This window comes from Pinus tabuliformis, chromosome X (assembly GCF_031772625.1).
Source record: "Pinus tabuliformis cultivar Carrire ecotype Pingquan chromosome X, CPIR1, whole genome shotgun sequence".
Lineage (NCBI taxonomy): Eukaryota > Viridiplantae > Streptophyta > Pinopsida > Pinales > Pinaceae > Pinus > Pinus tabuliformis.
This window is the reverse complement of record NC_142308.1, coordinates 595,446,679-595,473,147: the sequence shown is the minus strand read 5'-3', so window position 1 is coordinate 595,473,147 and position 26,469 is coordinate 595,446,679. Positions and strand designations below refer to the sequence as shown.

Sequence of the window (26,469 nt, the reverse complement as noted above, 5' to 3'; positions counted from 1 at the left end):
AGAATGCTTGATTGTGGCAACGAACATCTTGTGACTATCTTAGTGCTACCCATTACTTGGAGACATTTCAGTTTCCTATGTGGGCATCGACCATCTTGGTGTTTCTCCCGAGAAGACTAAAATGCCATTTGACATAAGCCATGAGTTTATTTTCCATTTTATCCCCCAATAGTAAGAAAATATATCTTCTATTTTCTTTCTTGCTTTAGTCTATTGAAAGGATTACTTCCTCCGAAAATTACCAATAACGGATAACAGCTTCAGTCACATCTTTTAAAGGAAATATGTTGGAACATATTATGCTGAAAGCAATGCTTAGAAGATGCTGCTAGCTTAACTTGTCAGAAGAGCTGTAATGGTAATTTCAAGTCGAAATTATATAGCATACTGATTAGAAAATGCTGCTAGAATAACTTGTCAGAAGATCTGTAATGGTAATTTAAAGTCGAAATTATATAGCATACTGATTGGTTCTTGTGATGCTCCTAAAGCTGACTGATTTAAGTACCATTGCTAAGTCTTTCACTGTTTGCATTAATCAAGCTAACTACAGAGAAAATATAACAGAGTCACAAATAAAATCTTAGCCCGTATGCTCGGTGTCAAAGACAATTAACATTCCCATAGGAAAAAAAGGAATCAATAGTTCCAGTGGCTTAACCAATAGCTAAGCCCACTTCAAAATTCTAGCCTGCCTGTGAATGTGTTTACAACAGAGCTCGCCAAATTTCTATAGCAGGCATAAAAATCTCAATAGGCCCTTCACAAGCTTCATGACTATGCTATTGTATTGCTTGCTTTCTTGGTCATCTAAGGGGTTGAGGGTTCTATATAGTCTGTAATCATGCAAAACAAAATAATCCTATGCATACTATATTTATGCAACAAACTCATGATAATATTACAGATAGAGGACAACAAAATAATACCATGCATACTAGTAGTTACGTAGCAATCTCATGATGCTCATATTATAGATAGAAGGCATTAAAATTTTCATCTTTCCAAAAAAGGTGGAATATGGGCCTATTACAGTCTGATAGCTTGGTCTTTCCTTCATCTGCTCGAAGTAATATATAAGACAAGGATTCTTCCGAATATACTCTTTGTCCAACTTCAAAACCTCTATTCTGGCAAGCACAGGGATAAATGCACAATCTGCCACAGAAAACTCAGCTCCAGCCAAAAACTCTGTGTTTGTAAGCTGTTTCTCAACCTCATTGAGTAGCCTTATAAGTTCATTCGTGTTTGAAGCCAAAGCCTCCTCATCCTTCAACATTTCCTCCATGGCATGCATGGTTTGAAGTTTGTTGTGATATTTTTCTTCCAAATCAGGATTTTCCACAAGATGAGTAATGACAACTTGCCTTTTGAATTTGCTAAAAAGATGAATAGCGTGACCACTTGGACACTGATTTAGTGTAAAGAGTTTCGAGTCCCATGAATCAATGATAAGTTTTTACTGGTTAGACCCTCAGTAATCTGGGGTCTAGAATGGCTAAAAGCTATTTTTGGTCCCTTGTTAGTTTGGCTTGTAGGATTCGCGTTAGACTATTTGGTCCTTATTTGGAAACTTTTGGAAATGACATAAATTAGTAGACAAAGTTTCCATGATGCCAACTTTATTAGGATCTTGTGAATAATAAAAACAAGATATTCCAATGTGTTGGTGCCTTCAGCTAGTCTTTTTTTCTCCAGTTGTCTTATGAACGGCCAGCTCAGGATTTGCCCAAGACTTTTAATTTTTTTAAACAATGGGGATTTGAGTTTAGACTTTAGTACTTTTATCAAATGAGGTTCTTGATGTTGTCATGGTTCTTTTGCGTGTTTGGAGTTGCAAGCTCATGTTAAAGCTATTAATCTCAATGCAGGGTATGGGCATATATGTAATATTGGGATAGTCTCTCCGATCGTCCATTCTATTATTCTATAGCTATGCTCAAATATTGGTAGATGGGTTTATTTATAAAAAAGCAATTAACCATAACAAGCCCTTTTAATAGAAGCCAAATGCCTTTTTCCAATATTCTATGCCACTATGAAGCTTGTATTTGTGGGTGAACAATGAAAATGTTGTTGTTAGTATTGTCATTGTTATCAACTAATGGGACATCTCTGATACAAATTCCTTGTATTGTTTTCATAGACTGAGAGAGCTTTTCTAAAGCAACCAAAAGTCTTTCTCAGATAATCATATTGCAGTATTATTTGATTTTATTTCATGTTTAGAATCTTTTGATTTGCTTCTCTTTTGACCCTTGATTTATATTGTTGCAGTTCTAAGAAGTCTGGGAAGGGGAAACGTCCTGGAAAATGCGACAACAGGTTTTGGAAGAATGTGGGTCTTGGCTTCAAGACCCCCAAAGAAGCTATTCAAGGTATGGTGATTAAATTTTGGGCAGATTTGATTATTGCGATGTATTTTGTTTGTATATATTATTGTGCATTTAATTGTTGTTTCTATTAAATTATCCATTTGAATGCCAAAATGCTTCCTTGTAGCAAGGTTGCACGAGTAAGAAGACACACCAGGTGTAGAAATGGTGTAGTTGTTATGAATTCCCAAAATATTGTTTGTTAGTATGGGGGTATGGTTGAATGAACTCATAATGGTTGAGATCATATCTGCTCTACTAACAACATATAATGGGAACTCGATGGGACAAGAATGCTTGATTGTGGCAATGAACATCTTGTGACTATCTTAGCGCTACCCATTACTTGGAGACATTTTAGTTTCCTATGTGGGCATCGACCATCTTGGTGTTTCTCCCTTGACATAAGCCATGATTTTATTTTCCATTTTATCCCCCAATAGTAACAAAATATATCTTCTATGTTCTTTCTTGCTTTATTCTATTGAAAGGATTACTTCCTTTGAAAATTACCAATACCGGATAATAGATTCAGTCACATCTTTTAAAGGAAATATGCTGGAAGATATTATGCTTCAAGCAGTGCTTAGAAGACGTTGCTAGCTTAACTTGTCAGAAGAGCTGTAATGGTAATTTCAAGTTGAAATTATATAGCATACTAATTAGAAAATTCTGCTAGAATAACTTGTCAGAATATCTGTAATGGTAATTTAAAGTCGAAATTATATAGCATACTGATTGGTTCTTGTGATGCTCCTAAATCTGACTGATTTAAGTACCATTGCTAAGTCTTTCACTGTTTGCATTAGTCAAGATAACTACAGAGAAAATATAACAGAGTCACAAATAAAAGCTTAGCCCGTATGCTCGCTGTCAAAGACAATTGACATTCCCATAGAAAAAAAGGAATCAATAGTTCCAGTGGCTTAACCAACAGCTAAGCCCACTTCAAAATTCTGGCCTGCCTGTCAATATGTTTACAACAGAGCTCGCCAAATTTCTTTAGCGGGTATAAAAATCTCAATAGGCCCTTCACAAGCTTCATGACTATGCTATTGTATTGCTTGCTTGGTTGGTCATCTAAGGGGTTGAGGGTTCTATATAGTCTGTAATCATGCAGAACAAAATAATCCTATGCATACTATATTTATGCAATAACCTCATGATCATATTACAGATAGAGGACAACAAAATAATACCATGCATACTAGTAGTTATGTAGCAATCTCCTGATGCTCATATTATAGATAGAAGGCAATAAAATTTTCATCTTTCCAAAAATGGTGGAATATGGGCCTATTACAGTCTGATAGCTTGGTATTTCCTTCATCTGCTCGAAGTAATATATAAGACAAGGATTCTTCCGAAAATACTCTTTGTCCAACTTCAAAACCTCTATTCTAGAAAGCACAGGGATAAATGCACAATCTGCCACAGAAAACTCAGCTCCAACCAAAAACTCTGTGTTTGTAAGCTTTTTCTCAGCCTCATTGAGTAGCCTTATAAGTTCATTCGTGTTTGAAGCCAAAGCCTCCTGATCCTTCAACATTTCCTCCATGGCATGCATGGTTTGAAGTTTGTTGTGATAATTTTTCTACCAAATCAGGATTTTCCACAAGACAAGTAATGACAACTTGCCTTTTGAATTTTCTAAAAAAGTGAATAGCGTGATCACTTGGACACTGATTTAGTGTAAAGAGTTTCGAGTCCCATGAATCAATGATAAATGTTTACTGGTTAGACCCTCAGTAATCTGGGGTGTAGAATGGCCAAAAGCTATTTTTGGTCCCTTGTTAGTTTGGCTTGTAGGATTCGTGTTAGACTGTTTGGTCCTTATCTGGAAACTTTTGGAAATAACATAAATTAGTAGACAAAGTTTCCATGATGCCAACTTTATTAGGATCTTGTTAATAATAAAAACAAGATATTCCAATGTGTTGGTGCCTTGAGCTGGTCTTTTTTTCTCCAGTTTTCTTACGAACGGCCAGCTCAGGATTTTCCCAAGACTTTTAAATTTTTAAACAATGGGGATTTGATTTTAGACTTTAGTACTTTTATCAAACGGGGTTCTTGATTTTGTCATGGTTCTTTTGCGTGTTTGGAGTTGCAAGCTCATGTTAAAGCTATTAATCTCAATGCATGGTATGGGTATATATGTAATATTGGGATAGGCTCTCCAATCATCTATTCTATTATTCTATCGCTATGCTCAAATATTGGTATATGGGTTTATTTATAAAAAAGCAGTTAACCATAACAAGCCCTTTTAATAGAAGCCAAACGCGTTTTTTCAATATTCTATGCCACTCTGAAGCTTGTATTTTTGGGTGAACAGTGAAAACATTGTTGTTAGTATTGTCATTGTTATCAACTAATGGGACATCTCTGATACAAATTCCTTGTATTGTTTTCATAGACTGAGAGAGCTTTTCTAAAGCAACCAAAAGTCTTTCTCAGGTAATCATATTGCAGTATTATTTGATTTTATTTCATGTTTAGAATCTTTTGATCCTTAATTTATATTGTTGCAGTTCTACGAAGTCTGGGAAGGGGAAACGTCCTGGAAAAGGCAGCAACAGGTTTTGGAAGAATGTGGGTCTTGGCTTCAAGACCCCCAAAGAAACTATTCAAGGTATGGTGATTAAATTCTGGGCAGATTTGATTATTGCGATATATTTTGTTTGTATATATTATTGTGCATTTAATTGTTGTTTCTATTAAATTATCCATTTGAATGCCAAGATGCTTCCTTGTAGCAAGGTTGCACGAGTAAGAAGACACACCAGGTATAGAAATGGTGTAGTTGTTATGAATTCCCAAAATATTGTTTGTTAGTATGGGGGTATGGTTAAATGAACTCATAATGGTTGAGATCATATCTGCTCTACTAACAACATATATTGGGAACTCGATGGGACAAGAATGCTTGATTGTGGCAATGAACATCTTGTGACTATTTTAGTGCTACCCATTACTTGGAGACATTTTAGTTTCCTATGTGGGAATCGACCATCTTGGTGTTTCTGCCGAGAAGACTGAAATGCCATTTCATATAAGCCACGAGTTTATTTTCCATTTTATCTCCCAATAGTAACAAAATATATCTTCTATGTTCTTTCTTGCTTTAGTCTATTGAAAGGATTACTTCCTCCGAAAATTACCAATACCGGATAATAGCTTCAGTCACATCTTTTAAAGGAAATATGCTGGAAGATATTATGCTTCAAGCAGTGCTTAGAAGATGCTCCTAGCTTAACTTGTCAGAAGAGCTATTTCAAGTTGAAATTATATAGCATACTGATTAGAAAATGCTGCTAGAATAACTTGTCAGAAGATCTGTAATGGTAATTTAAAGTCGAAATTATATATCATACTGATTGGTTCTTGTGATGCTCCTAAAGATGACTGATTTAAGTACCATTGCTAAGTCTTTCATTGTTTGCATTAATCAAGCTAACTATAGAGAAAATATAACAGAGTCACAAATAAAATCTTAGCCCGTATGCTTGCTGTCAAAGACAATTAACATTCCCATAGAAAAAAAGGAATCAATAGTTCCAGTGGCTTAACCAACAGCTAAGCCCACTTCAAAATTCTAGCCTGCCTGTGAATCTGTTTACAACAGAGCTCGCAAAATTTCTATAGCAGGCATAAAAATCTCAATAGGCCCTTCACAAGCTTCATGACTATGCTATTGTATTGCTTGCTTGCTTGGTCATCTAAGGGGTTGAGGGTTCTATATAGTCTGTAATCATGCAGAACAAAATAATCCTATGCATACTATATTTATGCAACAACCTCATGATCATATTATAGATAGAGGAAAACAAAATAATACCATGCATACTAGTAGTTATGTAGCAATCTCCTGATGCTCATATTACAGATAGAAGGCAATAAAATTTTCATCTTTCCAAAAAAGGTGGAATTTGGGCCTATTACAGTCTGATAGCTTGGTCTTTCCTTCATCTACTCGAAGTAATATATAAGACAGAGATGCTTCTGAAAATACTCTTTTTCCAACTTCAAAACCTCTATTCTCGCAAGCACAGGGATAAATGCACAATCCGCCATAGAAAACTCAGCTCCAGCCAAAAGCTCTGTGTTTGTAAGTTGTTTCTCAGCCTCATTCAGTAGCCTTATAAGTTCATTCGTGTTTGAAGCCAAAGCCTCCTGATCCTTCAACATTTCCTCCATGGCATGCATGGTTTGAAGTTTGTTGTGATACTTTTCTGCCAAATCAAGATTTTCCACAAGACGAGTAATGACAACTTGCCTTTTGAATTTGCTAAAAAAATGAATAGCGTGATCACTTGGACACTGATTTAGTGTAAAGAGTTTCAAGTCCCATGAACCAATGATAAGTGTTTACTGGTTAGACCCTCAGTAATCTGGGGTGTAGAATGGCCAAAAGCTATTTTTGGTCCCTTGTTAGTTTGGCTTGTAGGATTCGCATTAGAATGTTTGGTCCTTATTTGGAAACTTTTGGAAATAACATAAATTAGTAGACAAAGTTTCCATGATGCCAACTTTATTAGGATCTTGTTAATAATAAAAACAAGATATTCCAATGTGTTGGTGCCTTCAGCTGGTCTTTTTTTCTCCAGTTGTCTTGCGAATGGCTAGCTCAGGATTTGCCCAAGACTTTTAATTTTTTTAAACAATGGGGATTTGAGTTTAGACTTTAGTACTTTTATCAAACGGGGTTCTTGATTTTCTCATGTTTCTTTTGTGTGTTTGGAGTTGCGAGCTCATGTTAAAGCTATTAATCTCAATTCAGGGTATGGGTATATATGTAATATTGGGATAGGCTCTCCGATCATCCATTCTATTATTATATCGCTATGCTCAAATATTGGTAGATGGGTTTATTTATAAAAAAGCAGTTAACCCTAACAAGCCCTTTTAATAGAAGCCAAACGCCTTTTTCCAATATTCTATGCCACTCTGAAGCTTGTATTTGTCGGTGAACAGTGAAAACGTTGTTGTTAGTATTGTCATTGTTATCAACTAATGGGACATCTCTGATACAAATTCCTTGTATTGATTTCATAGACTGAGAGAGCTTTTCTAAAGCAACCAAAAGTCTTTCTCAGGTAATCATATTGTAGTATTATTTGATTTTATTTCATGTTTAGAATCTTTTGATTTGCTTCTCTTTTGATCCTTAATTTATATTGTTGCAGTTCTAAGAAGTCTGGGAAGGGGAAACATCCTAGAAAAGGTGGCAACAGGTTTTGGAAGAATGTGGGTCTTGGCTTCAAGACCCCCAAATAAGCTATTCAAGGTATGGTGTTTAAATTTTGGGCAGATTTGATTATTGCGATATATTTTGTTTGTATATATTATTTTGCATTTAATTTTTGTTTCTATTAAATTATCCATTTGAATGCCAAAATGCTTCCTTGTAGCAAGGTTGCACGAGTAAGAAGACACACCAGGTATAGAAATGGTGTAGTTGTTATGAATTCCCAAAATATTGTTTGTTAGTATGGGGGTATGGTTGAATGAACTCATAATGGTTGAGATCATATCTACTCTACTAACAACATATATTGGGAACTTGATGGGACAAGAATGCTTGATTGTGGCAATGAACATCTTGTGACTATCTTAGTGCTACCCATTACTTGGAGACATTTTAGTTTCCTATGGGCATCGACCATCTTGGTGTTTCTCCCAAGAAGGCTGAAGCTGCATGCCACCTGCATGCAAGGAAATTACCATGATTCCACCCATAAGACTGAAAATTATCACCATATGGAAAGCAGGGATCCTGGTGCCATTTGAAATGTCTTTGTGCTTGCCAATTTAAATGTAACTTACTTGATCCATGTGTATTGGACTCCGGAGAAAATTCTAACACTACCTTTTAGTTGTTTCCCATAAATACATTTGAGGTTGAAATACATTTTAAGTCTTCATATTTAAGACTGAAAATTGACTCCATCATGATAAAAACACAATTAAACCTGTAAACAAGAGCCCTTTATAATTTAGTATAGACTGGAACAGACTTCTCATGCCCAATACATGCATCAATCACTTACCAGGCTCACACTATGCTGTAGATCTTCAACTATCAATCCATATGAGTTAATTGAATGCAGAATCACATTTCTTTCTTATTGTTTACCAAAATATATAGTGTCTATGAAGTCAGGGAAGTAGCTGCTGTGATTCAAAAATAGCTATATGATGAATCATCCAAATTGATATAATAAAAAACCTTTTTGTAGGATGTTTTGAATTCTTTGAACACACATTCTGTAGGTCTCTGTAGCTGAAGAGCCCCTGTTTAGTAAGAATGTTAGTGGTAAAAGTAGCATGCCAGGTATGGAAGTGCTTTTTGAGTACCAAATTCTAATAGGATAAGTAATGATCCAACAGTCTTGTCTAAAGCTTTTACAATATATCTTGTGTTCTAAGACACCTTTTGAGCATTTTGAAGATAGGAACTCTCTTCATCATAGGTTTGCCAACAAAACCAACTTGCAACAGTTTTATCTCTTGCATTTACAATATATCTTGTGTTCTAAGACACCTTTTGAGCATTTTCAAAGAAAGTAGGAGCTCCCTCCATCATAGGTTTGCCAACAAAACCAACTTCTACTATCTGGTCAATCAGTGCCAAGGAAATTAATTAAATTCACTACCAGCAGGGAACTTAGCAAGAAATCATCAACTGCAAAGATAACCCCATGCTTGCCCTGTATCAGCTGTGGCCAACAAACAATCATTCCAGATGCAGGAAAATCATCTGCGGGGTTACTGTCATAAAAATAATACGGACTTGGTTTTCACTTTTAATTATTTCTTTATAGAGAAAGATGGTATTCTTTACAGACTCGATTTTTGCTTTTAATTATTTCTTTACAGAAAAAGATAGTATTCTTTACAGAATCCGTTTTGCATATCCGATCTTACCTGAAAGATTCAAAGCTTTGGAATTAATTTCAAGAAGCTATGATACTCGGTGTTGAGAGGCAGTTGAATGATCATTACCCTACTGTTTTTATTTTTAATATTATCTATATGCACTGATTAATTTTTTTCTTTTTCCTTCATCGTTAACATATGATAATAAAAGCAAAATTAAGAATTTTAATAATAATCAAGATGTCATTCTTATGATTAGTTTTCATTTTTTCTTGATTCTGATACATGAACTAGAAGTTGTGCAATCATCTTGGTTTTATTTATTTATTTATTATTTTACTTTTATCTATAATTTTTATTTTGGTCTTTCGGTTTCCACTGATTCGTGCAAATATTTTGTGATTGGTGCATATTATTTTATATTACCGCAGTCTTTCTCAACTAGATTGTCAATGCACGTATTTGTCTGTTATATGTTTTTGGGTCTTTCTCCACTGGATTGTGTGAACTAGGTTTTCTTGGTTTTTATGTAGGGACCTACATCGACAAGAAGTGCCCATTCACTGGTACTGTTTCAATAAGAGGTCGTATATTAGCTGGAACATGTCACAGTGCTAAATGACACGGACAATTATTGTCCGTAGGGACTATCTCCATTTTGTCAAGAAATATCAGAGGTAACTAGAGAACATTATAGTGAATTTCAATTATATTTCTATACAGTTCCATTTAAATAGTAATTTTTGAATGTCTGCATACTTAACAGATATGAAAAGAGACATTCGAACATACCAACCTATATTTCACCCTGTTTCCGTGTCAAAGAAGGGGATCATGTTATCATTGGGCAATGCAGGTAAATCTATTTATGGGAATATCCACTAAAACCTGTGACTCTTTTTTGTGTTTTTATTGGTTGTTAACATTTTATATGATTTGCTTGTATCAGGCCCTTGTCCAAGACTATAAGGTTTAATGTTCTGATGGTGATTCCTGCAGGCTCTAGCAGTGGTTCTGCAAAGAAAGCCTTCACTGCAATATGAATCTGTTTTTTTTCTTCCATTAAGTGTGATAGAGTGGGCTTCGACAGAGTTGAGGGTTACTTACTATTTTATCATTTGGTCAAAATTAATTTTGTTAGTTTAATCCTTCTTTTGGTTACTGTGTTGAATTTTGAAAAAGATGTACGACGCATGTTTACTCTTTGGTAGTTGAAAGTCCACCGTTCTTGGATACTTTTGTTTTGGTTTTAGCATCCAGTAAACCTTTGAAGGCATATTCTTCGAATATATATATATATTTTCCAATAGCCAAATATGACGATGTCATATTTATTTTATTATATATGGCAAGGAGTTTCGCTTTTAATTATTTCTTTAGGAGGTGACATTCGTGTGCTTTGAGCTATTGACTTGGTGATAATAAATATTGCTATCAAATGATCAATACACCTAACTTTCTCAGCATAACTTTGAATTTATGAAGGTGCCTAAGACAATCTAGTTATATGTGATGGTTGCCAATAGTATTTCATGTGAAGATGTTGAAATTTAATTCACACAAGAGGTTTGTAATGTGCGTGGATTTTAAACTATAGGAGCTGCAAAGAAGGATTCTTGCTGATTTTTTTGTACTGATCAAATATCAAGGGTTCTAGGCGTTGTGAATCCTCATCATTATTTTGATGCTTATTCCATTTTCTATATCACTGGATGCAACTATCTAGGCTTATTTTGGGGGCTTATGCGAAGTAAAGTTTACAGCCATTCAAGGGTCAAGGGTCCTTTCAGATTCTTTACTGGGCCACTTTAATACAATAATCTCTTATTCTCGGATGAAAAAAGAAACCATACAAGGAATTTTAGCGAATGCCCAAAAATTTTGAGATGATTGAAAGATGACTGAAAATAATGAAACAGTCATGCCCTGCGATTTTACTATATTTAGCCAATGTGTGTTGATGAGGCGTTGTGCAATTAAATCCAGTTAGTATCAGCATGCATGGCCATGTGAGAGAATCTTACAAAGGGGATGGGGGGTTTTGATATCCAAATTTGATGTCTAATAATGTGTTAAATTAGATTATTTCTATAATTACCAAATTAAGATGATTGATATAATTGCAATTATTAAAGCATCGAATATGTCTTATAAAGAAATTATTTCATATTGTTGTGTATAAAGAAAGTTTTGTGATTGAAATTATTTACTTTGTATAGATTATTTTAACTCGTGATTAATCAAAGGGCGAATCGTTTTGGATACTTGTGATGGAATCAAAATATGATTGTATAGTCATTATATTCTAGGCTATTTTGGTCAGAGGGAATTGTTTTGGTAATTTGTTATGGCATCATGTATATATATTATATATGATAATACTCTTTTATTGAATGTTTGCCTCGATACTTAATTATCAACCAGGGAATCATAATAAATAGAGCTGATGCACTATATGTGCTGAAAATAGATAAGTTCTGTTGTCTGTTGCACTATGGTTTAGATAGTGAGTATTACAAACTAACACTTCATTTTACAAACTGTAATTCATTTCGCCACACAATTAATGAAAAACTGGTAATTTGTTATGGCATCATGTATATATATTATATATGATAATACTCTTTTATTGAGTGTTTGTCTCGATACTTAATTATCAACCAGAGAATCATAATAAGTAGAGCTAATGTACTATATGTGATAACAATAGATAAGTTCGGTTGTCTGCTGCACTATGGTCTAGATAGTGAGTATTACAATCTAACACTTCATTCTACAATCTGTAATTTATTTTGTCACACAATTAATGAAAAATTGGTAATTTGTTATGGCATCATGTATATATATTATATATGATAATACTCTTTTATTGAGTGTTTGCCTCGATACTTAATTATCGACCTGGGAATCATAATAAGTAGAGATGATGCACTATATGTTCTGACAATAGATAAGTTTTGTTGTTTGCTGCACTATGGTCTAGATAGTGAGTATTACAAACTAACACTTCATTCTACAAACTGTAATTCATTTTGTCACACAATTAATGAAAATCCAGACAATGCTCAAGTACCGCAATTGAATATTCTAAATCAGGGAACAAGTTCCTCCATTTATAGGCTCATGAAATAACAAGATGGATCTAACTTTGTTTCTTGTTACTCTTAATCAATTCAATGCATTTAAACAAGACAATCAAAATTAATACAGGAAATATGAGTCTTCACTAGTGGCGCATGTAGGTGAATGGTGAGATCTCAAATTTTATCTGACGTGTACTTCAAACAATTAATCATTAAATCTATAGCACAAATACAATTTGAACTACGAAAGCATCACTCGTAAAATAAAACTGGAAAGACTAAACTATTTAATAACTTAAACAAAGGGAAAACTTGCCTTGATGGCTTCGGTGGGCCCTTGCTAATCTACTAGGTAAGCTAAAGACTTACAGCGCTAAGAAGTAAAATAACACATTGATCTTAACAATTGTTGTTCATATTATTAATGAAAAAAAGGATTACAATATCAACATTACAAATCTCCATTTATAGGCTCATGAAATAACAAGATGGATCTAACTTCGTTTCCTGTTACTCTTAATCAATTCAATGCATTTAAACAAGACAATCAAAATTAGTACAAGAAATATGAGTCTTCACTAGTGGCGCATGTAGGTGAATGGTGAGATCTCAAATTTTATCTGACGTGTACTTCAAACAATTAATCATTAAATCTATAGCACAAATACAATTTGAACTACGAAAGCATCACTCGTAAAATAAAACTGGAAAGACTAAACTATTTAATAACTTAAACAAAGGGAAAACTTGCCTTGATGGCTTCAGTGGGCCCTTTCCGATCTACTAGGTAAGCTAAAGACTTACAGTGCTAAGAAGTAAAATAACACATTGATCTTAACAATTGCTATCATATTATTAATGAAAAAAAGGATTACAATATCAGCGTTACAAATCTCCATTTATAGGCTCATGAAATAACAAGATGGATCTAACTTCGTTTCCTGTTACTCTTAATCAATTCAATGCATTTAAACAAGACAATCAAATTAGTACAGGAAATATAAGTCTTCACTAGTGGTGCATGTAGGTGAATGGTGAGATCTCAAATTTTATCTGATGTGTACTTCAAACAATTAATCATTAAATCTATAGCACAAATACAATTTGAACTACGAAAGCATCACTCGCAAAATAAAACTAGAAAGACTAAACTATTTAATAACTTAAACAGATGGAAAACTTGAATTGATGGCTTTGGTGGGCCCTTGCCGATCTACTAGGTAAGATAAAGACTTACAACGTTAAGAAGTAAAATAACACAATGATCTTAACAATTGTTGTTCATATTGTTAATGAAAAAAAGGATTACAATATCAGCATTACAAATCTCAGAGTGCTTTGTTTCCAACCTAATCTACCTTCTTGGATCTCTCTGAAGACTAAGAGATTAACTATTAACCATTCAAGAAAGATTTTGATTAACCCAATTGTTCGACATACCTCTCTTTTATAAAGAAGAGGGTCGTTACCATAATCTGTGTAATGAAATTGAAATTACATTTGTAACTTTGTCCTCATGACACGAAGTGCATGAGGAGGAAGTGGATCTTGGGTAACTAATTAAATGAGATGTCTTCAACAACTTCATTGGTTCCATAGTGGATTGTTTGCTAAAGCACTAAGTCTGAAGATGAAGTATGGTACTGGAATCAGATATTAGACAATGGAATATAGGTACCAACATTGAACAAAGAATATGAGTACTGGAGTTAAAACGATAGAACAATTGGAGCAGTTGGTACTAGAATCAAACTGTGGAGCAATTCGGTTACTAGAATCGAACAATGGAATGGTTGTGATGAGCGCATTAGCCAAAAGCTCAAGTGACGGGTCAAGTGTTGGATGGGTGCACGCATGGTGAGAAAGATCGTTGAGAACACAACTATTGCTCGAGTACTAGATAGGTGCGTAGGTGATTGACGAGTGCAAGATTGTCGAATGAGTATTGGACGAAATACTGGATCGTTGAGCTTCCCGAGTACTTGAATGTTGAACTAGCTGAGTACCAAAACAATGAATTGATAGAGTATCGAAATGCTAAATGAATCTGGAAGAGTAGAAAATCCAGAGATCTATGAGAACCAATCAGAGAAATTAGAGTAAAAGATCAAATAATGATATTTTTACTATAAGGAAACATAGAAATTTCATTTTGAATAAGTTATTGTAGCATATGCCGCTAATCAATGCCAACAGCATGTCCATGTTTATTTCAAAATGATTTTATGTATCTAACGTAATCTACAATATAATCTGAAAGATAACCCATCGATCATAACAAACCATAGCAGTTAGATTCTTTTAATGTCTTAAAAAAAACCAATGGATGCAACTTTGCAAGAGAAAAATGGCATTGCCACAGTAATGTAAATCATAGCAGAGATCTTCATTCATATATATATATATATATATATATATATATATATATATATATATATATAACGAGTATGTACTATAGAGATTTATTTATCTCAATGATAACTTGAGATTCTTATCCCACGCTGTATACGATTTCAGTGTATGTAAATGAAAAATTAATAGATCAATTTAATCTTAATTTTGACGGATTTGATTACCTATTCTTCCCCACTCTATGCTATTCTTCCCCACTCTATGCCTTACGGCGTTTCCTTTGCAACATAAGGTGCAAATGCTAGTTAGTCTCCTTTTAGAACTACACATTGCACAGTCTCAAAGCTCAATACTTCCTCTTTGACCTCTATAATTTCACAGTCTCTACCTTTAATCAGCCTTTTCTGCTCACTACACTGTCTCAAGCAACAAGCCTCAGTCTTGAGATCTTGAACTACGCAACTACGTAAGACCTAGGCTTCTGTCCCTCTAGAACTACATATAGGGGAACCTTAAGCCTCAAACCTCTAGCCTAACCCCTTGATCCCCTCAAAAGCACAGTTGTCTTGCCTTGGCCAACCTGAACTGTGCATTGCGCAATCTCAAGGCTTAGTCGTGGCCCCTGACGTCTTGAGCTACGCAATTGTGCAATCCTTGAGTCAGTCTTGTATCCTAGCACCTGGTTCCAGCTCAGTTAATGGTTTTCATGAAGCATTTTATACTAGGGGTTTATAAGACTGATGTCATATTTTCATGAGTAGATTTCAGTTGCAGGTACTATATCATGTTTTGACAGGATGATGATGAAGGATATGAAGAAGGAGACCCTACTAGAAGACACATTTGTAGCTGCAAAGGAAAAGCTAATCATTGAAGATAAGATGGTGACACTAGTTTCTAACATAATATCAAAAATCATGATTACATCAATACTCCATATCAATAAGCCCCTTGGAGGATGAATACAAAGAAAATGCAAGATCCATCATGAATATGAAAAGAAAGCAACAAAAGGAGGAAATTGGTAATGCCATGTCATCATGAAGTTCCATGTCATCATTGTGAAGAGTCCTCTCAAGAGTCACATGTGTCATAGGGTATTGTCACATCATTTATGGAAAGAAATTATGTAATGTAAAATGGGTGGAAGACCAAGAGTCCCACATGGAATATGAAGAGTCACTAATGAGTTATAAAGCCATGTAGAAACTCAAAGGTCATGTAAGAATTTGAAAAGTCATTGCAAAAGCTCAAGATTCATGAGGGAGGTCAAGAATCACATTGGAGGTGAAGAGTCACGTAATTTTTTATAAAAAACCCTCATAACTCAAGCAAATGACTTTTAGGACTTGAAATTTCACCTTGGATTCTCTAACATTGGCATAGGAGAGAAGATCTTTCTTTGGAGGTCTAGCAAGCGGTGACTTAATGTTCCACTATTGAGGCTAGTGTGGTAGAATTTTACTTGTATATCTTGGCACTTTCCCTCAATATATAAAGCTTGATGAGCCATCACATTTTCATGCTTTTATCATAGATATAGTAAGACTATTCTTTATATGTTTTTAGTATATGTTTTTCTCACATGTACTAAGGAAATTGAACTATTTCGGTGGCTTAGGTACTTATCCTGTTGAAGGTGTGTTGTATTTGGTTTTATGATCGCGGTTGTCTTCTAAACTACTTTGTAGACTAACTTGTGATCCTCTTATGATTTTGTGTGTCTCTTTTAGGAAGGTAATATTACTTTTCTTGTAGAGGCTTACTCTCTTTCCCCCTATCATGAAAGTACCTTATATACATCGCAATTGAATGCCTCATAGTGTCAACTTACTTGTTTGTTCGAAAGAATGTTGTATAACCTCATATGCTAATAATTGCAACCAAGGAAAATCCCTAAGGAAAATGGAAACTGACCATGTTTCTAGTTAGGGCTCCTACTCCAAATGCTGTGAGGTTTAGTTGGGACTTCACATCAGGAGATACCCTTGGTTGACGAATTTACAACACCATCAACAAAATCATAGGAATATTATTTCATGGGAAGAAAGTAGCTTTTGATAATATAGAGGTAGATGGACATGTGTGATGATGGCTATTAAACTCCTGACAAGGTTTATTTATTTAAAGAATGGCCACTTATCTGATATCCTTTTAGATATTCATGGACTACTGATAAAGTAGGTAGGTGGAAGAGGGTCATCCAATAGCGGTTCCAATAAATTTTCTATTGTAGCTTCTGAAACATTCCTCTCCTGCACTCATTTCATTAGTTTTTTCCATACATCCTAAATATTTGAAAGCGAACATGAGAGAAATGTAGCTAAACATTTTACCTCCACATGATCTATTGACAATATGGATATATATATGAGAGGCATTGGAAATTATAATTTAATCTAAAAGGAACAATGGTTGCATCTGGATTATATGAGAGGGAGATTGTTGCACCTTCAGAACCTATTAAACAAAGCAACTTCAAGATTTAAGGAGATCATGTTGAAAACATTCAGATCTAATAAACATTATTGGGTCAATGGGATATCATACATGCTTGTTCACTAAACATGTGTGGTATTATTGGTTGGCACATGATATTTTTCCCTCATCTCGTGGTCTAAAAACAATTTCCACAAAAATCTTCCAAATATGCATTGCTTCACAGATCTCATAGATCTAAGAATTTGCATGTTCAACCATAAAAGAGGTAAAGTACTAAGGATGATATAGGTCGTCGTATATTAGAGCATGAACACTTATTATTGAAGTATTGGATTTGTATTTCATAGATCCAGTCTCCAACTAAGCATGGTTATGAAACATATTATCTGGGGTTTCAAGAAGAAATTTTGAATATGATCTTAATAATAGAAGCAAGTTAACTCATATTTACCATACAAATTTATCACTTAAATCTAATAGTATACAATTAGAAACAATTTAAAATACCTTTGGTAGTGGTGGTGGTTCACAATTGAAAATAACGATGTAAGCTAACATTCAATCCAAGCATTTCTTTTGTCTTTTGTCACACCTCACTTTCCATGGATCACTACCATTTATTTATCCCTTAAAATTCAGTATTATCAATATTTCTTTTACTTTCTATAATATTATGTTAACAATTAGCAAAATAAAGCTTAACAATAAAAAGTGGTGGAAAAGGCTTAATGTTGTTCTGAACATATTGTATTGATCTCTAGATATGAATTTATAGTACATCAGTTTGACAATTCTAGATCTAGTTTCCATTGACAACTCATTGGTGGATCATGACAACACCTCATTAAAGATAAGGTTTACAACTAAGATCGATGTGACCTCAGACTCTATGATTATCTAGGGATTTACAATATAACAAAAACATCCTTGGGTATGAAAAACTAAATTAGGCTAACATCTCTGGCTTATCATGCCAAGGTTTAGGAAAATCCTTCTCAATGACCTTTTGAAAAAAAAATTCCCTCCAAAATATTTTCCATTTAAAAAAAAGCTTTGCTCATTTTCCCATGTAGCTTATTCTAGAGGCATATTATTCTAGTTAATCAGTTACTCCATAATGGTTCTATTATGAACATATAAATAACATTTATCTATAAATTTTTCTAGTTCATGAATCAACTCCCCTTCATCTAATTCTGGAAGTTTTGTTTACACTGACATAGTTTGACCCAAAACCATTTTTAGGTAAGATACATGAAACACTTTATGAATGTAAGACAAAGAAAAATATAACTCATATTCTCATTGTCCAATGTTGGGTATGTGTTATATTCATTCCAGGACTAGCCTTACACACTTTTACATTACGTCAGGCACAACAGGGAAGAGTAGGAGGGGCGACAATGCTCCGAGATTTTTTTTAATGTGGACCCAATAATGGTTGGGCGGATCCAAGGATGGGGGTGGACCCAAGGATTGTGGGTGGACCCAACCATGGTTTTGCACATAGTTTTTGTGTATGGTTTTGGGCATGATGGTTTTTCTCATGGTATTTTGTAGATTTGGCCATGGGAACTATGATTATCTTCTAATCCAGGGTTAATGGATTGGGATTTATGAATGCTTCGACATGTATATAATGTATTGTAACATTGAAAGGAATATAATGGAAAATCAATATATGTTCCCGATTTTGGGTTCCAGGAGAAAATATTTGTGTATATTTTTTATGTTCTTGCCATTGTATTTTTTTCTATTTTTTAGGAATTTGTTTGTAGGTAATTTTTGTACAAGGTTAAAACCTACATCCAATCCTATGAATAGTCTTGTAGGACCCATAAAATTTTGGAGACAATTTTTTATTCTTCTTTGTTTGAGTTTAGATTGCTTAAAAGTTTGTAGTCTAAGAAATATTCAATGACCCTCCTCAAAATGTCTTTCACCTCAATGTTTATTTACTTGCTTCTTCATTCTGTTTTGTACCATTTGAAGGTTTTCCTTAATTATTCTCATTTTTTTTAGTCCTCTCCATATTTGATTCTATTTCCTAAACTTTGGACTTACCTTGGAAAAAGTATGAAATATAGGATATGGATATCCATAAAGGGCTTCAAATGGGGACATTAAATTAGTAGACGTGTGATAGGTAGTATAATACCACCATTCTACCAAAGGAAGTCATTTCATCCATTGATATTGCTTGTCGGAATAATAACATCATAGATAATCCTTTAAACTTTTGTTAACTATTTCCCTTTGACCATCTGTATGCAGATGATATGAGGGACTCATGGCTAGAGTTGTTACACTCATCTTCTATAATTCATTCCAAAAATTTCCTATGAATTTAGGTCTCTCACACTTACTATTACTTTATTAAAATCATGAAGCCTATGAATTTCCATCATGAACACTTATACCACTTGGCATACCATATATCTGTTGGAAATCAAGAGGTTTTCAACTTATTATAAAATTTCCATTACATGATAATTAATTGTGAATCTGACAACATTATTATTATTTTTATGTTTTCTTTCTTCATCAAACAATTACCATAAAAACATGAAGATCACAGAAGACAATAAAACCCAAGATATAGGCTCCAAGCCAGGGAAAAAACCCTCTAAGGGGAAAACCCAGAAAATCTCTTCTTATATAATAAAATCAAATGAGATATATAAGATCCATAACTATAGAAAGTAAACCTCTAGATGCCAAGCCAAAACTTCCTTCCTTCCAATAGATTCATCGGCAAGAGATCAACAACTATAGATATATTAAGGAATAACATCCACAAACCTTAGCTTTAAGAAGAAACCTTTTCTTTCATATTTAGACCTATTGGGCAGTGGATCCCCCGCGTAACGGTTTTGGGGCTTAAAGCCCACAATTTTGGGATATTGGTATTGTAACGGCTCTGCGAAGTGCACGGAGCGTGAGTTGTAATGAGTCAAGTCAAAGGGTAGTTCACCTGAAAATAAGGTAAAATAATAGAAGGTGAGTCGGCCTGCCCATGGTCTACAGACCATGGGAATGTATAAAAAGAGCAAGGCTCTAGATGTAGAAGGCAGTTTTTCGAGAGTTTTAGATAAGATCTGAAGTGTCATGGGTTGTTCGCTCTGAGTTTGTAAGTCTGAGTCGAGGGTTGTAGTAGGAGATAGTGGCTCCGTAGCTATGTGTGCGGAGGCCTGGTAGAGTTCGCAGCTGTGTGCGCGGACCCCTGCAGCTATGTGCGCAGGGTAGGAAGTGGATTGTAACTAGAAAAAGGCATTAATAAAGATAAGTTGGTTTTGGAATATTGTGTATCTGTTTCTATATTCCGATTTATGCATCTGTTTACGGTTTATGATTGTGCGCATGTCTGTTTATGTTAAATGGTAACTGAAAGTATTGTGCCTTCTTAATTTAATTCAAGATCTATAATAATATTAAGCACAGAAAAGGTAAATTGCATTCGCACTCGTCTTCCAAGCCGCGCGAAGGTAGTTACTCTGAATAGATGGCTGCGTGAAAGTAGCGCAGCGTGTAGGACTAGTTCACAAACTTTCTAGACCTCATCAAGACATCCTTAAGGTGCATAAACCTGATTCTAGCACCCTCCCATACTACCTTAGGTGAGACCTCAGTCCGCACTTCACAGACTGTTGCTAAAAGGGCTAGTAGTTTCGGGATTTACTTGGCTAAAACATTTCTAAACCTGGGTCAAGCCCCAATAAGCCAAAAAATGGTTCCATTGCCGGGACCAGGATCTGCCTAAAGGACATTTGATGTTAGAACAATGGAACCCTACGAAGAAATAAATTGAAGATTTGTTGGATCAGAAGCTTCACGAGTTCGTAATACAGGAAAACAAAACCCCGTAGATATCCAAGAAGAGGTGGGTGGATCGCTTCATATATACGGAAATTCACGAGATCTTCTTCGCAACCTTCTCTTCAGAGCTGTACGATTGGATCGCGAGGCTAGCAGATAGCCAGGGAAGGTGCAATCTCGATCAACTGATAGTGTGGACTCCAGAGTTGGTGCACAGGCTAGAGGCATCTAAAGATAAGATCACGCGGGCTATAGACCGTTAGCTGGATCAGATAATAGGAGGGTTTATCATTGAATTTGTGATAGACACGAATGTCAGCTACAGCGAAGCAAAAAGATGTTTTCTCAAGGGACCGCGAGGTAAGTACATCAAATCTTTGAATACCTGGATTAAGATGCTGTTATGTGAAAAATGGGTGATGCGAATACATTAATGAGTGGAACGACGCAGAGCAGAAAGGTCTACAAAGGTATTGAAGGGTTAGGAAACAGTTCTTTAATTTCACCTCTGCGAGCAAGCGAGGAAGAGTGCACTTGGGTTTCTCTGAGTGTAGTTAGTTTGATAAGGCAGCACATTCCGCAACTATCATCCCCACTAATGCCACCACTCCCGTCACCTTCGTCACCTCCATCTTTGCACACACCACCTCCACCAAACCAATCGTTTAGCATGGTGAGCGCGATCAAGTTGCCTATATTCAGAGGAGTAAGGAACGAAGATCCAGATTAGTTTTGGTTCGTAGTAAGAGCAGTGTGGGAAGCACATGGGGTTACGGATGATAACATTAAGAAGGCCACATTGCTAAGTGCATTGCAAGATCGCACGCTGACATGGTATATCAAGCACTCGAATGATCACCCAAATGCCGAAATAGTGGAGATCCAGATTGTGTTGAAGAAAGAATTTAGCCGATCAAAATTAGAGACGCAGTTGATCATTGGATTTAAGGAGATCGTGATGCTTCCAAGCAAAACCCCCTGGGATCTGGATCAGAGGCTGAAAAGTACAATCCGCGAGGCTAATATGACACTGACAGATGTGCAACACCGTGCGTGGTTTGTGGCATCTTTGACACCACACCTGAGGACGGCACTGTTACAACAGAAGCTCTCAACCTAAGTATAAGCCTTGGAAATGGTGATGAGGTTGCATGAAACACCGATACAGGATTCGAGGTTGGGAGTCCAATAGATCCACGCGTAGCTACAAAACCTATGCTTGGATATGCAGAGTTTGAAGTAGGATAGGATGCCTTAGCCAGAAGCGCACGAAGAAGTGTGGTGTATAAAATGTAAAGGCCATGGCCACGATAAGGATCACTGTCCAGTATTCGTGAACTATTTGGCAGGAGGGGGACCGATGCCATTGAGAATGGAGGCACAAGCAGGGCCAAGTGTGACACCTGTGCTCTAGTGCATGATTTGTCAGGTGAGAGGAAAGCATGCGATGGACAACTGTCACCTGTTGTAGAAGTATACCCAGACTCTACAACAACTATATTGTAATTTCTATAGATCAGTGAGTGACGATGAGCAGACATGTCAAAGCCATGAGCTAATGATGGATAGGACCCCAACTTATTGAATGTAGATAGAAATGCGAGGCCTTGATCCAGCTGCAGCAATAGCACGGGGGGGATTTCAAAGGGGAGGTCGAGGACGAGGAGGAATGAGACCTGGACGAGGGCTCGAACAATTAATCTACTATAATTGCGGAGGACCTAGGCACTATGTGCGCAACTGTATGAATCCGACTAGATTATGTTGTCTGTATTGTTATCAGTTTGATCATGAAGCAGTGGATTGTCTGACGTTGATCGCACAAATGCGCGAAAAAGGGGTACTACAGCCTACTCCAACTCAAAATATCCAAATGATGAGGTCTGAACCATGCGAAGAATACCCCAACATGAATATGGTGCTTAGAAGCGGCACGACTACAGGGAAAGATAAGGGAAAGAAACCTGAGGACGATACATGGGTTCGCAAGGCTCCTACGAAGGAAACTAAGCTTGACTTGGAATAGGCAAGGGAAACGTTTATGGAAGCTAAGGAGAGCTTCAAGGAGACCTCTACTTTAGGTAGTAAGGATCAACCAAAACTGGGAATGGATCCTTCTATGCTTATTACCTTTTTAGAGACATGCATGAAGCTGCTACGAGACAATAAGGTAGTTAAAGGACTACAAGAGCCTATCAATAGGTGCGCAGGGTCAGTGGAACCACGCGTAGTTCGAAAGATGAGGAAGCATGCTTTGTGCACTGGGAGGGAAATGCAGTTGACGGCGCAAATTGGCGAATATGAGATGGATCAGGTAATCCTCGACCTAGGTTCGGACGCGAACGTGTTACCAAAACGTACTTGGGAATGAATGGGCAGGCCCACGTTACAGTGATCTCCTATTCAATTACGGATGGCAAACCAACAAAAGGTCATGCCCATGGGAAGATTGCAAGGGGTAACAGTGGATATCGAAGGTGTGAGTACGTAGACGGAATTTGAGGTAATATAGATTGTGGATGACAGTAACCCTTATCCGGTGTTGTTAGGGATAGATTGGGCCACGAATATGAATGGAGTCATCAACCTAAAGAAGCCGAAAATGACTTTCGAGAAAAAGTCTCTATGCGTAGTAGTTCCACTGGATCCAGCCGAAGGAGCATGCTACACTAAACCTATGCGCAAGGATGACAACGATGATGAGCTGGATTGCATTTACCAGATAATGGCGCAAGATCAGGATAGGGTAAACCCAACTGAAGATGAGAGAATCTCATGGGAATACGACAGTTCCTGTACTTCGGATTCAGACAAAGAAATAGAATGCTGACAAAATTGGTTGCACGAAGTAACAATGCTAAATTGCAACATGATGATTAGATCACTGTGGTACGTGATGACTGAAGCAAGGGAACTGCCAACATATGATGGGGATACGGGTGTGGCTAAATTCTTAGGCAAAGTCAGAAGTTCATTACCAAAACAACAGCGGTACGATGTGATGGACTGGGCGTTGCGCACAACGCTCGCACTATGGTGGCAGACACACCAGAAGAATATTAGGAGTTGGCACGAATGCAGAAGAAGGATGCACTTTCAGTTTGGAAGTCCCTAGCGTCAAATACGAGCCGAGCAGCTAGGGCAAAGCAGTTTGTGTGCCCACCTGTGTCGATGGGTGTAGTTGCGTGCTGGACATACACAACCCAGACTAAGGATAAAAAATCAGGACCCAACGCGACAACAAAAAAAACAAAACACACCACAAATACCCCACGACGGAGCATTAACAAGGCTAGGCGAGATCATGAAGAGAGTTTACCAGGTGGTACGGATGGATTGGGACCTACGCGTACCAGTGGTTCGATGAGCCTATAGGACCATAAGCAAAAACTAGAGCACAGAAATATCTCAATGGTGTCAAGAAGAGAGGAAACTAGGAGGACAAAGAAGAATCCCCAGACCACGACTCCTGCAATAGGGACAGGAAGCGAGGACCTGGGCAAAGGAATTAGGTAGTTGCAAGAAGAACTTCGGTAAGGAAGCATGAAACTTCGTGAAATCGATGATGAGTGGGCACAACTGAGGAAGAGAAGTATGACATTGGATGAAGAAATCCACAAACTAGAAACTGAAGTCATGCAAGCGGGCCATGAGAAACTAAGTATGATGAGACCGGGTCCAACCAACCCTACTACTGCATTAGAAAGAATTTCGACCCTGCTATCATGGATGCAACAACACCTTACTAAACAAGGGAAGGTACCATATATAGAGGAACGTGACGCAAAGGCATGTGAAAGGTGCTCGCAGCCTGGGCTAGTAGGAAAAGCAAAGCCTCGCACCAGGGACGTGACCACCTGACTATCTGTAGAAGGCACAGTCTTAGCACTCTAGGCAGTTGAAAGAAGATGTGGGACTATAAACAAGGCTACAGGAAATATGTGCAGAAAGGAAGTTTCACGCAGGGCTCGTCTGTCACAAGGCTCGTGGTCATGCTTAAGGGGATGCGCTGCTATATGGATAGGCTGGGGGGTGACCGTTGATGTCACTGTTCATGACAAGAAGGCTAATTTAATGCAGAAAGGAGTGGGCGGCAGGCCATTAAGACATGAATTACGAGCTAGATTCGGGGAGATCTGCCGCCAAGTAGGTACTAATGACTCAAAAATGGAGGGAATGGCCGAATTCAAATCCGAATGTTACTATAAAATTCCGCGGGGTAGTTTCGAAGCAACCCTAGGTTGTTTGAGATTTGAGTTAGTATAGAGCAGTGAGCCCCAAGCTACCATGCCACCCGTGAGTATGCAACCAAGCGAATCCAGTATAAACACAATGTCGAGAACCAGAGTGTGAGTTATGGGAGTTAGCCCAGAACCTCGGGTGACCTAGGAGGAGCCTGGAGAGGCAGTAGGCACACCAGAGGTACCGAAGTCCCCACGCACACCACGACCATAGAAAAACAAATAGCCAATGGGGCCAGTCCGGGTATCACCACGGAACCCAAGAGTTAGTAAAGTATCGATGATAGAGAAGGGCAGAGTTGTCACCATTGAAATAGAAAATGAGGAGGAATATTTGCAAGCCCTGATAGCCAAAATTGAGGCATGGGACGATGAGGTGGAAAATGTCTCAAGTACCTTCAGCGATAGAGTTACCCCCCTACATGCCCCCGTGGAAAGGGACAACCAAGATACAGAAGGACCTGGAGGCCATGAAGAGTGTGCTCCAGACCCTGCTTCTTCTATATGACATAAGGTTTGACGGTCCGCCACTGGGACGGGTACCGAATATAAAATTCGAGGACTAGGACCTCTCAGATAGTGAGAAGTCCCCACAGTTGGCCGCAAAGAAATTGCTACAACAGAAATGGTTGCGAGGTATGGAGAAGGCGGGGTTACTCCATCTGTGGTGGATACCCCACTACCATTGCACGCCTATCACAATTTTTGTCATCTGACAGCTACTGTTTCTAGTACATGATGGGCATCTTTGGCTGGAAGAGCTGATTCCCATCATGACCAACTTAATTCACCAAATTTCATGACTGCCAATTAAATGAAGCAATCCCGCAGACATCGCCGGAAAAAGTAGTGACTTGGGCCTCGCGGAAGCTATGAAGGCCAAATATAAACTAGAGAAAAGGAAGTGAGGGTATGTAATAGCAAGCATCAAGGACCGAGGGGTGTGTGTCGTTGTCCAACTACTGGCCAGCAAGCTCATGAGGAAATTCCGTGTAGACGAAGTGCCGACATCTGTAACAGCATTGGCGGAGTAGTGTGCAGAAGGGGTCCAATTCAATTGGGCACAGTTTCTTTGTGATGAATTTTTGACAAATTGCAGTGAAGCCCAAGACCAGGGTAAGACATTCCACTATGCGTGGTTGCTCTTATCCATCCTGTTGGTTGTTGGGGGCCTGCCGGCAAACAGCCAGTTTCCTGCCGTGGAGCGGAACCCACCCGAGGCCATGCGGTACACCTCGCTTTGGGCAACAAAAGACGCGGTGAGGATTCGGGAGATAAAGG

General features: G+C 37.1%; 3 pseudogenes across 1 annotated transcript; 1 reads left to right on the top strand and 2 right to left on the bottom strand.

Moving 5' to 3' along the window:
• Positions 1 to 937: 937 nt before the first annotated feature.
• LOC149141426 (glutathione S-transferase TCHQD pseudogene) lies at positions 938 to 1,288 on the bottom strand (annotated as a pseudogene).
• A 2,294-nt stretch (positions 1,289 to 3,582) lies between these two features.
• Positions 3,583 to 3,933, bottom strand: LOC149141425 (glutathione S-transferase TCHQD pseudogene; annotated as a pseudogene).
• An 840-nt stretch (positions 3,934 to 4,773) lies between these two features.
• Positions 4,774 to 10,325, top strand: LOC149141424 (small ribosomal subunit protein uS17z-like; annotated as a pseudogene). Its single transcript, XR_016265081.1, has 5 exons — positions 4,774 to 4,832; positions 4,907 to 5,007; positions 9,788 to 9,931; positions 10,021 to 10,110; positions 10,204 to 10,325. The product of XR_016265081.1 is annotated as a small ribosomal subunit protein uS17z-like (transcript).
• The last annotated feature ends 16,144 nt before the right edge of the window (positions 10,326 to 26,469 follow it).